The 18,375-nt window shown below is 32.3% G+C and overlaps 1 protein-coding gene across 3 annotated transcripts in view; it reads right to left on the bottom strand.

Moving 5' to 3' along the window:
- The window catches only part of LOC115881504 (trichohyalin), a 205,518-nt gene that overhangs the window by 9,922 nt on the left and 177,221 nt on the right, over nt 1-18,375 (bottom strand). The gene's annotated exons all lie outside the window — the stretch shown is intronic.

Raw genomic sequence — 18,375 nt, 5'->3', positions numbered from 1 at the left:
TTTTTATTATTTTAGTTTGGCATTCAATTTTGAACATCCTATAGAATTTAAGATTGCTACAATTATAATAAAATAAGTACAGACCAAATCTACTAAACACCTAATGGTAACAACAATAAATATACGAATTTCTTAAAATGATTGCCAACGTAACGCGGAAAATCAGAATAGCCAACCGTAGATGCCTGACGCATCACTGTTGCAGGACTTTATATACCGGGTGGGTCTCAAAAGTGGCTCACCCCTATAACTTTTTTATTTTTTCAGATAAAAAACGAGATTTGGTACGTTAGTATACAACATAAATTAGGATTCATTGACGTATTCAATTATTTTCGACCACCTCCTGTTTCACCGAAAATGATTACAAACTTTTGATTTTTAAATGGCACCCTCTATATTTTTTTAGTTTATTCGATAGAAAATGATACTCTGAATAGAATGACATATCATATGTCAACTTTTGACATTTTCGCTTAATACAAAATTCTGTTTTAAATTTAAGCATTTTTTTACGAATAATTTGATACCACACACTTGGTATTTCGAGTCAAATTGTCTTTATGAATAGCGTTTTGCAATTTCAAATAACCCATAGTGTCATTTTCTATCGAATAAAGTAACAAAATACCGAGGGTGCTATTCAAAAATCAAAAGTTGTCGTCATTTCCGATAAAACAGGAAATGACCGGAAACAATTGAATACATCAATCAATCCTAATTTATTTCATACACTAACCTACCAAAGCTCAGGGTTTTTTTCTGGGAAATTAAAAAAGTTATAGAGGTAAGCCACTTTTGAGACGCAGCTGGTATAGCCACCATCAAAGTGCTAGCTAATTTGTAATAATTCTCAATAATTCAAATCTAAATTAGACAACGAAAATAATTAATCTCTTGTAATTAATAAGTAAAAGTCACTATTCGTAAGGAGCCCAGATATTTATTTATCTCTTCGCCGTATCGGAGATAGTATTACACCTGAGCTATGGCCATAAGGTCATCATATTTATGAGCAAGATGGTTTCGGCGTTGTGCAATAAAATTCCTTGCCTTCGCCTGCTTTAAAACATACACATTCGGTTGGCTTGACAGGCCAGATGTCAAAAGTGATAGACGTACACGTTCACGGCTTTCTTAACGCATACATTCACAAAATGAAAGTACCTGCCAGTATGTATTCTCTTTCTAAAGATTAAAAAACATTATTGATTGCACTCTTGGTGGAAAAATTTTGTGATACAAAAATATCATTTGATTACAAAAAATATAACAAATTAAGCAAGTACCTACTTTTATTTAAACTTTCTATTACTTTTGATCAATTTATGGATTTGTTTGACAGTGTTCGGCCTTTAACTGTATGATTTATTTTATGTCAGTATATAACATATAAAAAAGAGTGGTAAAAGTAATAGGAAAACAAAATTTTCCAAAAAATACCAATTCCGTCTCAAAAAAAATATACTTCTTGTTTCTTGTTTTGAAATGATTCTTACAAATCAATCAGCATAAAAACCAATCGACTCTGTATCATCGAGTGTTATTGAACTTTACTTTCATAGTCGGTCATCTCCAAACAATTTTTTATATCATCCTTCAATTTCTTTTTCGAGCGTACCAAGTTCGATACTGTTATAATCCTCTTCAGAGAAATAAGTAAATATAGAAATATCGTTATTTGGGTATCCCCTTCCAACATTCTTCAACTTCATGCATAAGACTACGGAGGGTGTTCTATCTTGGACCCATCATGTCCCAAACATGTTCAATGGGAGATAGATCGAGTCGTCTTGATGGCCATGGTAAACAGTTAAGGTGGTGCTGATTCATAAAGGCTATTGATGCTCGAGCAACATTTGTTCTGGCATTGTCTTGCTGGAAAATGGGGTCTTGGATGGTATAAAAGTATGTGATCGCATGACTAACGTCTACGTTCCACTAGTCAACACAGGCACCCAACAATGTTGCCGTTTGTTGTCCCTTAATTTCATGACATTCAATTGTAAGCTAAAGACGCTTATTTTTGCGGTTTATTTCAAAGCTGTATTGTTATTTGATTTATTTTGTTAGAACGATTAGCGTCTAGCCGGACCGTGCAAGTGTACATCCCGCAGTTCCGCATACGCGGAAACGATAATCGGTCGGGTATTTCGAGTGCAATCTAAACAATAAAATGTACCCCAGAGATTAAGCAACGCAATCAAAACATGCCTAGGGCGTATTGCTGTTACCGGCAGCTGCAAAATAAATTAAAAAAAATTGAAACTGCTGTAAAGAAATAAAAAAGATTCTATATTTGTGGAATTCGAACCTCGAACTCCTAGATCCCTAAGCGGTCGCCTCACCCACGGAGCCACATGCTGCTTTAGTAACCAGACTATAGCTAAGCATTACTTTGTTCTGCCGTTCCACCGAAGACAAATATACATGCGGAACTGCGGGTTATAAAGGCCGGCTAGACACAAATAACAATCAAAAAATAACAATCTTTCAAATAAACCGTAAAAATAAACGTCTTTAGTAAGCTTAGCTAACAATTGAAAATCATGAAATTAAGGTTGAAATGAAATTAAGGTTGTAGACAACCTTGTAGACAACATGAAATTAAGGTTGTAGACAACAAACGGCAATACTGTAGGGTACCTGAGTAGATTAGTTATCAGACGCTATTTGATCGCATGTGGCTGTACCACTTCATGGATGTTATTTTGTCTCTAATAGTGGTGATCAGCTACCATGTGCAACGGTACTCCAAAACATATCGCTGACAGTGTAATGGACTGACGTTCTCTGTCAAACTGTTAATTGCGTCTTTCACCACTTCGTCTTCTTACCCTTGCCCTTGACTGTCCATCGTGCATCACCAAACAGAAGTGGGATTCACGGGAAAATCTCATGATTCCCATTCCTGAGTCCACTGAAGTCTCCTCTACATATTCAAGGCGGTTACACCGATGTTCAGTAACAAGAGGCGATACATCGTACATTTACCAATTAGTCATACATGTTCTTCAAACCAAATATAGATGTTTTTTGTCACTCAGTATACCGGGTACGTCTTAAAAGTGACTCACCCCTATACGTTTTTATTTTTTTAGATAAAAAAAACGAGATTTGGTATGTTAGTATATGACATAAATTAGGATTGATTGACGTATTCAATTGTTTTTGGTCACTTCCTGTTTCACCGGAAATGCCTACAACTTTTGATTTTTAAATGGCACCCACGGTATTTTTTTACTTTATTCGATAGAGATTATCAATTAATATCTTACTTTATTCGATAAAGATCATCATATAGTTTATTATAAAGAGATCATACAACATTCATCATAAAAAATCGTATTTTAAATTTCAATCTAGAGTGCCATGGCTATGTTAAAAACACTAATTTTTAATCAAGGAGCCTTGGAAAAATAGACTTGATAGTCTAATGTCTTTAGTGTCTTGTCCTGACCGGCTAAAACATGCCCAAATCGTCTTTTTAATCATATCTCAATTTTTCCAACTGGAACGAGGGTGGCTCATTAGAATATTTGGAAAAAGCATTTTTTACCAGTAATTTGATACCACACACTTGGTATTCGTGTCAAATAATCGTTATGAACCGCATGTTATAATTTAAAATAAAGCATATGCATAAATATCAAAAGTCGACATATGATTTGATGATCATTTTCTATCGAATAAAGTAAAAAAATACCGAGGGTACCATTTAAAAATCAGTTCAAAGTTTTAGTCATTTCCGGTGAAACAGGAAGTGGCCAAAAACAATTGAATACGTCAGTAAACAGAAAATCCTAATTTATGTAATATTAATATATACCAAATCTCGTTTTTTTAACTGAAAAAGTAAAAAAGTTATAGGGATGAGTCACTTTTGACCCGCACCCGGTATATATTTTGGAATCTCCCTCATCTCAGTTTTCTTATTTCTCTGGAAAATCCTCGTCGAAATAACTACTATAAATCGGTACAAATAAAAGGATATCCCGTACATACGTATAGCTACTTAGCGATACTACAACCACAGCGTAAGAATTTCGTTTTTTGTCAGAATTTAAATCGCCTAGCTATAACGGTGTCTGGTATGGCTTTCTACATATTCAACGGCATCCATAATATACAAGAAAGAAAAGCTGATTTGGATTTTATTTTCAAATTACGTCATGTTTGTTGGGTGTTTTTTCTCTCTAGGCATCGAAATATTTAGTGTTTTTTGAGATCGAAGTAATTACAGGAAACTGTTAAATTTTAAATACCTACACATGAGATCGTGTTTACCGTACGGGAATGGTGACTTTATTGAAAATAAATCCAATTAGTGTATGTTATAAAATCGTAAAGGAAATAGTAAAATTAAATTAGATTTTTCGATTTTAAGTCTGCCCAGTTTATTCAGTTTTATATTCAGTGTATCAACTATAGATTAATACTTTGAAGAACTACACACGTTTCTATGTTTCTAATTTATTATTGTCTATATTATATGGGCAATTTAAAAATAAGAACCTCTATTCTTCCGCAAAAATAAAAATCTATAGGCACCAAGTCCGGCGGCCTCGACGGCCAACGGCTGGAATCTTGGTTAGCTATTCAATTATTCTCGAAATTGGTTGCAAAAATTTGCTGATAACTTCAGCGTTCTGTTTGTGGTTCTGTGGTGGTGCCTCGCCTTGCTGGAAAAATATGCTTTCATCAATAAGGGATCCAAAGCCTACTAGTTAAAAGTTATAAAAATTCTGTATTTCAAAGGGGACTATAACAAAATATGAAGTGTGCTATATTTTTTAGGTTTTTTTCATAAACCATGTTCGTAAAATATACAGGGAATTCCAAATAAAAAATCAATTTTTCTGTTGATAATTCTTAAATTACTAATTTTAAAAAATTTATACTTAAGCCTACTAATTATACTTAATTCTACGTAAAAATATACTTTGGAAATGTTTTCATAGAAATATAAAACTTTCCACAGCAAAAAATTACAGCAATTTGTTAAAAAATGCGTATTTTTGAAAAATACCCCGTAACTCCGAAACGGTAACAGATATCGATGTGCGGTTTTTTTCATGTTTTTGATAAAAATTGAGTTTCAGACACCAATATTAGTTTTCGTCTATCTCTTATAGAAAAGGGTGTTTCCCCTTTAAAAGCGTCCAATTTGGCCCACCCTGTACAGTCCTTCGATTCAGTTCAAATCTCAACGTGTAGTTGCGGCTTCGATACTATTGGACCCTCGACTGGACCTATTCGAACTACCTGAAGTGCATAGAGGACATATTTGAACAAAATGAATCTAAAACGAAAAGGGTCTTTAAAAAAACAAGATGTGGAATAGATCAAACTAAATAGTTGCAATAATCACAAAAACCCAGTCCAAAAAATTTGGTAAATTTTTTAAATTCTTTACAAAACGGTACCCCCCTATACAGGGTTGTTCATCACATACGAGTATTGTAGCTAAACGATAAGATTTTTACAAATTGTCAGTTTTGAGTTCGTTGAAGCACTATTAGAGCTACAATTTAAAAATATTTTTACAAGATACAGAGTGTCCCAACTAAGTAGAAAATATTATAGTTGTATTTTTTTAAATGGAACATCCTGTATATTATTCCTTTTTTGGATTGTACGATTGAAATAAAGGTAAATTTGATTAAGGTTTACCATACTTAAACCTTACCGTTTTTGAAATATTTTCAATTTTATGAAATTGCTGTAAAAATTTTAAGGCTTCATTTCTCCAAGGGTATCTAAGTAGTAAAATCTCCAAGGGTATCTAAGTGTAGTTAAATACTAAATATTTACTGAAGATTATTTATTGATCAGATATTGTGTTGCAATAATAACAATTTTACTACCTTATACAGAGTGTCCAAAAATTTATACTAAATAATTACTAGCTTTTAACGGCAATAACTTGTTTAATTTAAATGGAACGCCCTATATTTTTTACGGGAATCAGATGCACAATGTAATTTTCTAATAAATTGTATTATACCATTTTTTACTGATCTTTTCAAGTTTTCGTATAAAATGCATTTTCTTATAATTTAGACCTCATTTATCGCTATACCCATGGAATATTGACATTTTAGCTTATTTTTAAAGATGTAACAAAATTTTAAAGGGTACAGATACCAATATTGTCGATATAGTTCGCTTCTTTAATTGAAAAATAAAAAATAAACTGTTTAAATATTTTTTGTTAAAGAGTACCAATTAACATGATCCCAGTATTCAAACTACATTAAATGACTGTTTACGTTGACTAATAATAATTGCTCCAAATACTAAAAAACTGAATTTTGTCTGTGTATTAGACGGTGTGATAAAAGTCCCAATTTTATTTCATTTTTTGACGAATGCTTATTTATAAAAACAGAGACGTTCATTTTCATAACTTATTATTATATTAATTTCTGAGCCAAATCCGCATTTATGTAGAATACTTTATTAATTAAAACAATTTAAAAGTATGTAATTAACTAATTTTTGGTTGGAAATAATGGTGGTATATTTAATTGATATACTCTTTTACAAAGATTTAAATAGTTTTTTTTTGTATGCCAATGGGTTTGCAATATTTACCACCTGTACATTTTGTACATAGTATATAGTGCTATAAAAAAATCTGCAATGTCAATATTCCATGGGCATAGTAATAAATGAGCTCTAAATTCTAAGAAAAAGCATTTTCGACGAAAACTTAAAGAGATGGGTAAAAAATGGTATAATACAATTTGATAGACAATTACATTGTGCATCTGATTCACGTAAAATATATAGGGTGTTCCATTTAAATTAAGCAAGTTATTGCCGTTTAAAGCTAGTAATTATTTAATATAAATATTTGGACACCCTGTATAAGGTAGTAAAATTTTTATTTTTGAAACACAATATCTGATTAATAAATAATCTTCAGTAAATATTTAGTATTAAAAACTTAGAAACCCTTGGGGAAATGAAGCCTTAAAATTTTTACTGCAATTTCATAAAATCAAAAATATTTCAAAAACGGTAAAGTTTAAGTGTTATAAACCTTAATCAAATTTACCTTTATTTTAATCGTAGGATCCAAAAATAGAATAATATACAGGGTGTTCCATTTAAAAAAATACAACTATAATATTTTTTACATATTTGGGACACTGTAATCTTGTAAAAATATGTTTAAATTGAAGCTCTAATAGTCCTTTAACGAACCCAAAAATTAACAAATTGTAAATATCTAATCCTTTAGCTACAATACTCCGTGTCGTATGTGGTGAACAACCCTGTATATCTTAAACCATGTTCGTAAACCTATCTATTTAAATTGCATAAATAGCAACCGTTAATCAGCGGCTCCAGACGGGAACCGCATTACGGGATAATAAACGATCCTAGGCATTGCCTCCCATCGACAGAATTAATCATACGTCACGGAGACTCACAACAGTTAATCGCTTCTACTCAATAGCAATAATTAAAATAGCAGGAGGCGTAAAGATAAGTTATTGTACTTCCTATAAGCCGACGCGATAGCCGGCTGTGGCCTGTAAACTTCCTGTATTGCCATCAGCGCCTCTCGAGGGAATCTTCGGGTACTAGACACCACGCCTTCACTAACTACTGAAGACTGGTCTTCTACAAGTTGGGCATAAATTTAGATGCAATTAATTGGTGATTGTATTTAACGAAAAACATTTCCTGGATATTTTAAACGAAATAAACTAATAAATATTATCCAAGTATTAATTCTACAAATGTTTGACCGGTGTAAAATACTAACGTGCGAAGGGTTATGTTTTAATTTATGTTGTAAATTCCAAAAATCATTCCATCGCACGGATTTTTTTTTGCACGGATTAAAATAAGACATTATTTTGTTTAAAACGATCAAAAAATTTGTAGACGATCGTTTGTGAAATTATTTAACTTAAATAAGTTTTAAAGTACGCTAGCAATCTAAAAACATAACTGATGTGTCCGAAAAAATAATTTGTTATATTAACAAATTAATGTTTGAATTAGACAAAGTTCTTAGCTACTCCAGATAGTGATACGGAATAATGGAGACTATATATTTATTTTTACGCTTAACAAAAAATATAATTAAAACAGATCGTAACTTCTTTCAGCTCTTTCGTCAAGATTTTAGGCACTGCGTCATTTATTTCCATCTAACAGCGTTCGCACCTCTTAAACGTTTAATTAATATTGTGAAGAAATTCGATTGTTTTACCAAAGTCTATATATTACAATATATAGAAACAACCAGTCTATATTAAAAAATATAGATTTTGATTTTACTGTGTTAAATGTGTAATTAGGTAATAATGGAAGAAAAACAAGATTATTGATTGAGTGGGACCTCGAAGAAATCGTGAAAGATTTTGTGGGAAAGCTACATTCGGAATCAATTCGCTGGCCGAGTGGTACTTTAGCACGCAAACTTATCATATGTACTTCAGTGTAATTATTCACAACAAAGTTCGACGCCAGAGTGCAAGTTGAAGTTGGATTGAAAGCTTGCAAGCTGCAAACTTCCACTTCAGCACGGAATTTTCGTTTGACAATTATGACAATTTTGACATTTAAATTTTAATAATTATTTGGTTTGTGTTGTTGGTGTTGTTGTTACAAGCCATTTTCCTGTGAAAAGTAAATATTTATTATTAAAAGAAAAATGAGTGAAGTGGACGCTATTCCTATTTTATTAGGACTTGTGGCTTCGCTGTTAAAAAACCGGCAATTATTGTTACAGCTCAATAATTCGCTTGATCGTAAACCAAGGGGTTTACCAAAATCCAAAAAATGAGGCGTCCGACCCATATTAATGGCGAGAAAAAGTTTTGGGTGCTACGAAAATCTTTTACAGAAGCCCGCTTAAGCGATCCCATAATTATTGAGACACATTGTAGAAAAAAATCATCACTAAATGACGTTCTTGTTTCCATTTTTCTAAACATAAAAACTTGGAAAACTTAATTAACAACTGTTCCGCATTTTGCCTCTTCCATATGCTCTTCCAAAATAAAAACAAATAACTAACCTAAAAAACTGTCAGGAGACGTTTAAACACGCGTGCGCAAAATTCGACTTGAAATTTGTTGTGAATGGTTAATTTCGTGCCGACTTTAATGTCGAATTGCCACTTGGCCATCGAATTGATTTCGAATGTAGCTTAAGTAATTTCCAATTTTATTTCGATAATTATTATAATTATTATTTTTAAGACTAATGCAACATAAAACGATAAATGCAAAATTCATGAATTCTATCTTTTAGTAAATTTAAAGGCAGGATTATATAACATCGGTTCTAATCATAAGAACATTTATAAACATAAGAGTTAAATCATTTATTTATTTATACACCAATCATAATATTATCAATAGCCGCCCACAAAGAAATTTTCATGTTTTCTAGATAAAATCATCCCTGAAATTACTCGAATAAAATTTTCAGATAACTCTGTATAATAATATATTATGTACTTATAATAGTAAATTATTTCTATGTGGAAAATTATTTCCTTCCCTGATCATGGATTGAATTTATTCAAATAGAATATGCAAGTCGTGGCAACTTTTCTAAAGACAACGCTATAAAGAAACTACTAAACGAGCTGACAGATGATATTTCCCTTCAGGTAATTATCTATAAAGTAATAGAAGTATCCGAGATTTAATAATTTTTTATTTATTTTTTTAGGCGCTAGAGCTAAGATTGTTATGCAATTACTGGCATATATTTTTCCAACAATAAATATCCGAAAGGAAAAATCAGCAGGATGGTGGAAGCTCCCTCGCTTAGAAGTTGCTGAAGGATAACCATAAACCCTGAATCTACATAAAAATTTTCTCTAAGTACGCATGTGTACTTATCTACCCTAGCAAATTCCCTTCTCTGGTTTAGTAAAAAACTTTTCTAATGTTTTTCGTAATTAATCAGGATGATACACCATAGGCGTAGTCAAAACAATTATCAAAAAATATAAATATTGCTTCAAACAGCTAGGTTAAGAAAAATATGTGCCACGGCACTGTTTGGTGACATCGTCACAATTTGCTCTCGGGTGTTATTTGTCCTTGGATTCTTTAGTCATTGGTCCTTATAGTGCTTAAATATTTTATCTAATCTACACAAGTTTTTTTTCTGTGTAGGAATCTAACTCTGATGGTATTGACCGATAAAGCCATGTGCAGATTGTGTCAATATGAAGAAGAAATTACAAAATATAGTTTATGTTAGCTGGACAACTTGGCAAATGTGCGATTCTTTGATTGCTATTGACAAATGAAGGGTTAAGTCTCCAAGCCATTAGATATTTAGAAAAGAATAAGACTGAAAAATTTAACCCAAAGATCAGAAAAGAACCGCAATAGATCTGAATAGGTAGCAATAGAACAGAACAATAGCCACCTCAAAGTCTAACCTAAACTAATTGTGGCGATCAAATATATTAGTCGTCTAAGATTTTATATAATAGATGATCAAAATTGGATAGTACAAGAAACCACTCTAATTGAATACCTTTTGATGGTATCGCCTAAGACGAATTAAAATTTTATAACCTAAAGCTATAGGACATCTAGTCATATAAGGAATGCGGAAATTTTCAAGTGAACCAACCTGTTGACGTTTTAACATGTTAAACTTTTTCCTTCTTTTTTTGTCTTGTTAGAGAAACGAATAAATATATTCACTGCTTTTGAAGCCACAATAGACCTTTGAAGGCGCAGTGGAGATTCTCCAATATTGGATCTAATATGGATCTCCAAATAAGGCGTAAAATAGTGGTTTTAATTTCAATTCGATATCTCCACTCATAACAAAGTAATCCTCTAAGGGTTCCGGTTTTCTTCCTTTTAAGGTAAGGAACCCTAAAAATAAAAAATGTATTAAGAATTCGACCTCTTAGTATCAGCTACTATTCTTCCTTTTTCTTGTCTCTTTTTTCCGATATCTTGTCACAGAATCGAAGACCGAGAAAACTTGCTTCGTGGCACAGGTGTTTCGCAACGCAAAAAGCTCACTTTTTGAAGACTTGTAAATAGAACGAGCGAGCCACTTTTCCTTCTCTTAAGCTGACAGCGACATTAATCGAAACAGAAGATAATTGTTTATTATTATTAAACGAATGTTTGATGTGATGTTAATTAACTATCGAGTTTCTCTTTGAATTCGGACGTAAAAATTTGTACTACAAGGAAATAACCTAGGACCGAAAAAAATCGTCGTCAAAGACGGCTGGGGAATGACAATCGATAATAATTTTTGAGAGGTCAAGCTCTGGGCGTCATTAATTAAGTGTTTTTCATAAGCGAATTATCTCCAAAAAAAAGCTATTGAGATGAACAAAAAAAGTATCGAGAAAAGATGCAACTAGATGATGAAATTATTTTTAAGGTCCTTGCTTTGTTTACATATTCCACAGCGCGTTTCAAACATTCACCAAAATATCAACATTTTGTGTCCCTCGTATAGTAGACAGATGGGATGTTTTATTTTTAATTTAGAAAGAATTACCAAAAAGTCATATAATTTAGCTACAAATTACTTAAAAATAATCAAAATCGGTCCATTAGAAGACAATATATAAATCTTAAAAAAACATCAAAATTTTAAGGTTCCCGTTATTCGTGCCGCGCCGGCGCCGGCGCCGGTGAGTATTCAAGGTAGTCCGCACTGTATTTCGGAAACTTCGGCAGCATATTTTGCAGATAAAAATAAGTAAAAAGGTTCATATAAATGTATGTCCTAAAATACTTGGTTTTGGAGATACAGGGTGTAGAAGTTTTATTTTTATTTCGATTTTTCTAAATAATTTCTGAAGTAACTGTTTTATCATTTATTCGAAGAAAAATTTATGATTAATTTAAGAAAATAAGAAGTTTAAAAAAAATAAATTTCCTAATCATCATGTTTATTTTTTGTCAATAATGACATGTATTAACTATTTCCATTCTAAATATCTTGAAAACGGTTGCTCGTAGCGATTTTTACCAAGAGACATTTTTTACGTAAAAAATCACGGAAATGCACATTTTTTCACTAAGCAGTTTTATACGGGTACGGACGAAAAGTTTTTATTCTTCAAAACACTTAAAACACATGTAGGTGGCGCTCCCTACAAAAAGCAGTCATATTGACATCAAAATAAAATTTCTCATGTCAGAAAATGCCCAATTTGCATCCAAATATTGACGTTACTTCAGAAAATGAAACTTCTACACCTTGTATCTCCAAAACTATAGTGTGACCAACGGATCTGTAGCTACGGGGTATCGGTAGGGGAACGCAGTTGTAAACAAAACACGCCCAATTTCATTCATAAAATAGGCATGGGCGTACGGTGTTATATGAAAATAATGTGTCTCATAAATATAATACTCAGATTAATATTTTTTTTCAAAAAACTTTATGCTGTTTGAATCGTTACTGTTAAACACTAAAAGCTTTTATTAAAGCTCCCTTAAATATTTTGAATCATCTTATTATTGTGTTGTTAATATAATAGAAGAAATAATTACAGCTGAGGGTTGGAACCTTTGGTGTTACACAGCAAAATAAAACACTAAATCGGTACAATACACCAAAACACTTTTAATTTTACACTGGACGCACGTTTCGCTAATTATGTCTGCCATCAGCAGATGATCAAGACTGAGTCTTGAGGTATATTTATTTATATATCTGTACTAACTATATTTTTTTCTATAATACATAATTTTAGATATAACTATTTCCAGCAAAAAAAATCTTGAAAATAGTTAACTTTGGAAACGCAAACAAAACATAATTTTACTCACCAGTAGATCCAATATTGCCTATTACACCAGATATGGTATCGCTCCACCAGCAGTTTTTAAAGGTTAGGTCATTGTCTACCCATATGTTTCATCCAAATAGATAATACTTGGCTATATTTTCGAATTTCGCGTATATATTTATATCTCTCTCTGCAATATAATGGGTCGCTCCATTAATATTTATCTGTTATTTTGACATTTACGCCAAAAAAAATAATTTGATTTTAATAACCCCCTAAGCGTTTCCCTGCAAAACGAAAATTCGATTCTTCCAGCAATTTTTGCAAAAGCTTTCTAATTGCGGGGACGAGTTTGAATTCGAGATAGAATCTATTTATCAAATTCCTGACCACTTCGAAAAAGTCGTCGAGCTTTTCGACAGCAGTCTCACGTGTTCGTTTCTTTCCAGAGCTGGATATCATTTTATCGGGTTTAGTTTTCAGCCTTTTTTATCTTCTGTGTGATTTTTTTATAGCCGATACGCTAACTCCGGTATAAAAAAATATCCGCTCAAGTTTACGTTTAAGCGGCAACTTAAGCAAACTCTCTGTAGCTTCTTCATCGCAAACCTTATTATGAACACAAGGAAATAAACCAAATGAGATTTCATCCACGTTATCTACCATATTATATACCAAACCAAACTTACCTATATAAATTAGCTATTGTTTCTCTTGTCTAACTATGTAGCGTCTTACCCTTAACAAATTTATTCATTTTAAAATACAAATATACGATCAAGCTTGATATTAATAATTAAAAACTATGAACGAAAAACATTATAACAAGATAACAAAACAATAAAACACAACTTAACTATCAAATATACGAAAAATATAGGAATAAAGTTTAGGATAACCGGTATAAAATAATGAAATAAAGTAATAATGATCAAAAAAATGACACCGCCACTGGATATTTCAATAGTATTCAATATTCCTACTCTTTTCAGAAGAGACCCTGAAGGGGATAAAGCAAGCGAATAGGAAAGGTGTAAAAGCCATGGCAACCGCGTGGTAACAAATCTTGTGACGTACTCTCGCCAATCATGTTCGATGAATAGGCGGCCATGCGCGGCGATGCCGGTTTGCCAAAGATATCGTTGAAAAATCTTCAACTTTCATAATAAGCAGATTATACAGAATGAAAGAAATAAGTTATTAAATAAAACATATCGAACAATATGAACTACGTTAAAATTCCTTAGTAATATACGTCAGAATATATGCTAAACACATTATATATAATAAAAATATATTAAATTTATAGTTCATGTCTGGCAATTTTGCAATTTTATAGATAAACGTGGCAATGTCGATTTTTTTTCTCGCATTCCTTCCGTAGCTTCAGATCCGCTGGTCAAACAGTAAGCATTTTAGAACATACAATTACATATAAAGTTTTTTACTTATTTTTATTGACAGAATATGCTGCCAAAATTTCCGGAATACAGTTCGGACCACCCTGTATATTAAATTACTTTTAATAAAATAATTTCATTATTTTCAACATAATTCGTTACTGGGTAGCTGAATTAGCCTTATCTAACAAAAATATCGGCTCTATATGAACGTAAACAAAAACATTAATAACCATCTCGTAATCTGGTCGGTCATCTTCCTATTAGCAAGTAAAATGAACCAAGAGTCAACCTGTTCCCATCTTTCGATGGTACCGGTTCTTGTCCACCTGTAAATCGTTTCGAAAAATCGGTATGTTATAAGCAAGAGCAAAAAATTCGGCATCGAAGAAACCGTAGTAAGGAAATTGTTGCGATGAGAAGAGCCAGTGGCGTAGAAGACAACTTTATTATTTCCAGAAGCCTCCAAACATAAAATCAAATAAATGCGATAACTTAAGTTTTGGATATTTTGTATTAAGACTTTCATACTATAAAGGAGCGTCATATGAATTTTTTGGTGCTTTAAGCAAGCCGCTTCATAGTGACCAGAGCTGCAAGAAGTCAGTTCTAAAAAGACTTAAGTACTTCTTAAGTCATTTCTAAAATCAAAATGATATAAGTCTTAAGTTTAATTCAACATAAAATTCAAATGATTTAAATCTTAATTCTTAAATTAAATCATTTTACTGACTTAAATCATTTTATTTCAAGTCAAGTCATTTTTGTAAAGATTTAAATCAATATAACGTTATTTAAGTCGTTTTATAACTGAAGTCCTATATTTTTGACTTAAATCATTATAAACTGCAAGTTAAGTCAGTAATATGACTTAAATCAATATAATTACTCTCAAGTCAAGAGAGCCAGAATTCAATTTAAGTACCTTTTTTAAATTTTAATTTATTGTATATACAAATGAGACTAAAACCACATAAAATAAAACGGTTATTTTTTAGAACAACTACAAACACAAAAATATGTTTTTCTATAAAATTTAACCGATTTTGTAGTATAGATATGTATCCATTACAGATAGATGTCATCGAAAACATGTCTATGAAAGAGTGGTGATGTGTTTTGATCACTATGTAATATATCAATGACATAAGCTAAGGGTTGGAGGATTTTAAGGTACTCTTCAATATATTGGGGATAAGTTTCTTTCGTTCGTCTTTTGGGCTACATAACGGAGTCGGGGATTGACTTGAAAGAAACAGACTCACTACACACGCGTAACACGACAAATAATCAGAACTGATTCCGAAAAACTAAGATTTTATTTACTTTTTATTATCCTGCTTGGCTGCCGCCTCACAGTGTAAAAATTTATCATAAAAATACTTATATAAAAATCTGTCTTAAGCCTTTTATAAAAACACTTAAATCTTTTTAATGACTTAAGTCTTTTCTAAAAAGACTTAAATCTTTTTCTATTTCGTAATAAAGATTTAAATCACAAATGATTTTCAAAAAGACTTGAATGTTAGCTCTTAAGTTAGCTTTCGAAAAATTACTTAAAATCAAATGACTTAAGTCATTAAAATGATTTAAATCAAAAAAGACTTCAGTTTTCTGTGAGCTTGCAACTCTGCTAGTGAGTATGTTAAACAACATACTTTTAACATGCTTAGTAACATATTAATCAACGAACACACATTAAATGATTAGTGCGTGTATGTTAACCACGCAACACTCTCCCTAGGAGAATTATTGACGAAAACTCCATTCGCTGACATGTAGCCCAACATGCCCAATAGTGAGTGGTGAAATCTGACTTTGACGTTGATTTTTCCTCAAAGTGGATTAAAAATTACATCACAATTTAATCGTCTGGCAATTAAAAAAATGCTGCATTTTGAAAAACCTTATATTTTATTAACTTTTTTAATAGATATAGTAATCTTTAGTCATCTAGCTGAAAATAACTCGAATAAACCTTGACTAACGGCTTTAAACAAAATATTTTTATGTAGGTATTCTAAAAATTAAAATTTAATAAATACTCGTCATTAAGGACTTAAGTTAGTAATTTCCTTGCTCCTAATTCAGCTGCGACGCGACGCCTCTGAGTACAGATACTTTTTAACATCTTAATAACGTTAGATGGAGATTGTAAAAGTTACTTTACCTTCCATTTTTTGCTCATTTGCATTTTATTTTAAACGCTTTAATAGTTATCTATTATCCCAGGGTACTTCAACTTAACAGTTTTACAGGACATACTCGTATACTTCCATAAAATTTAGAAAAATTCATGTATAAAAAAACTATAAAAAAAGTGAAAAAAGAGTTGTTCTAACTAAAATTGTTATATTAGTAATATAACATAAAAATTTGTGACTAATAAAGTGGGTATGTTGTAAAAAACTGTGCGGTGCTGTTATGCAATCTTTTAGGAATATTATCATAGAAGCAAAACATTTACAAATTCCGAGACGGTTTTACAGAGATTAGTGCTCCATCTCGGGTATCAGTAGTACCAACATTTATGGCTCGAATGGTTATCGTCTCGGCGCACTCAGTGATAAGGTGTTCTAGTGTCCCCATTTTCCCACAGAATCTGTCTGTATTCGCCGTTGCTTTTTCGCTTCAATCCACTGGGGTGTTCGTTGAGGAGACAGGGTCCTGTTAGAAACCCCAAAGATTGAATCCAAGCAAGAAAAATCTTTGATATTTCTTAGTCATATGTTCTGAGAAATTTCTTCAAGTGTTTTAGACCGTTGGAGGATTCCCATTCCAGGTTACGGCAGTAGTCCTCCAGGTTCTTGAGTTCTGCTTTAAGTTAGTTGCAACTTGGAAGGCAGAACAGTTCTAGTTCATTTAGTGGGGACAAAAGAGTTACTCGAGAATGTTTAAACTGCAAAATATCTCAATTTTGAAAATTTTGTTAGTCAGACTTTTTTACCCGGTTCTCGGTCTTCTCTTTCCACATTTCACCTCTAATTATCGTTTTAGGAACTCTTGTTTCAGCCATTATTTCAATATATCCCCGCTATCTCAGTCTTTGTGCTCTTGGTACTTGCTACTCGTACACGATATGGTTGCTTTATTTCTTCGTTTTGTTCTTCTGGTCCATTACTTTCTTTCCTCCAAAAATCTTCTTCAGAATTTTCCGTTCCCAAATCTCTAGCCTCGAATTTTCCGTTGCATTGAACGTCCGCATATACCGGGTACGTCTAAAAAGGCTCACCCCTATAACTTTTTTTATTTTTGCAGATAAAAAAACGAGATTTGGTATGGTAGTATATAACATAAATTAGAATTGATTGAAGTATTCAATTGATTTTTGTGACTTCCTGTTTTACCGGAAATGACTACAACTTGTGATTTTTAAATGGCACCCTCGGTATTTTTTTACTTTATTGGATAGAAAATGACACTCTGAATGGAATCACATATCATATGTTAACTTTTGACATTTTCGCCTTCAAAAAAATCGTATTTTTTAAATTTCAAACTAGAGTGCCATTTGGGTGTGTTAAAAACACTAATTTTTAATCAAGGGGTCTTGGAAAAATAGTTTTGGTCGTCTAATGTTTTTCGTGTTTTGTCCTGGCCGGTTAAAATATGCCCAAATCGTATTTTTAATCATTTTTTTTCAAATGGAACTAGGGTGGCTCATTATTAACACACCAAATCTCATTTTTTTATCTGAAAAAATAAAAAAGTTATATAGGGGTGAGCCACTTTTGATACGCACCAGGTGCCCTATTGGTCGTTATCATTATTTGGTATAATCAGGCTTTTAAACTTCTAAAACTAGAGATGTTCTTGCTCAATATCAAAATGATTACAAAAGCGTTATTGGTGCGCGGCACTGGCGGGGGATTCTATGACGTCGAATCCCCAAATGTGGGGCAGTGGGCCTCCAGACGTGGCCGCTGCACACGTTGCCTATGGGGGTCGACAGCGGCCATTTTTTTCGAATTCCGCGCGAGATTATCGGTCGCGGAGAAATGCCGGAAAGCACCGCCCGAGGGCGACACTGTCGGTGAAAATAATTGACGTTTGCGGGCACGCTCAGGTGGATCCGTTTGCATGATCGATCTGATCGAGTGGCATGCTTATTAATATCTAGTTTCGAAATTGGAATCATAATAGGAACGCCCGCTAATTTTGTAGTTTTCCACGTTAATATATAATTTGATGGTTAATCACTAGTTATTA

The sequence above is a fragment of the Sitophilus oryzae genome, unplaced genomic scaffold, assembly GCF_002938485.1.
Source record: "Sitophilus oryzae breed Bouriz unplaced genomic scaffold, Soryzae_2.0 scaffold_172_pilon_pilon, whole genome shotgun sequence".
In the NCBI taxonomy this organism is placed as follows: domain Eukaryota; kingdom Metazoa; phylum Arthropoda; class Insecta; order Coleoptera; family Curculionidae; genus Sitophilus; species Sitophilus oryzae.
This window is presented reverse-complemented; position numbering and strand designations above follow the sequence as displayed.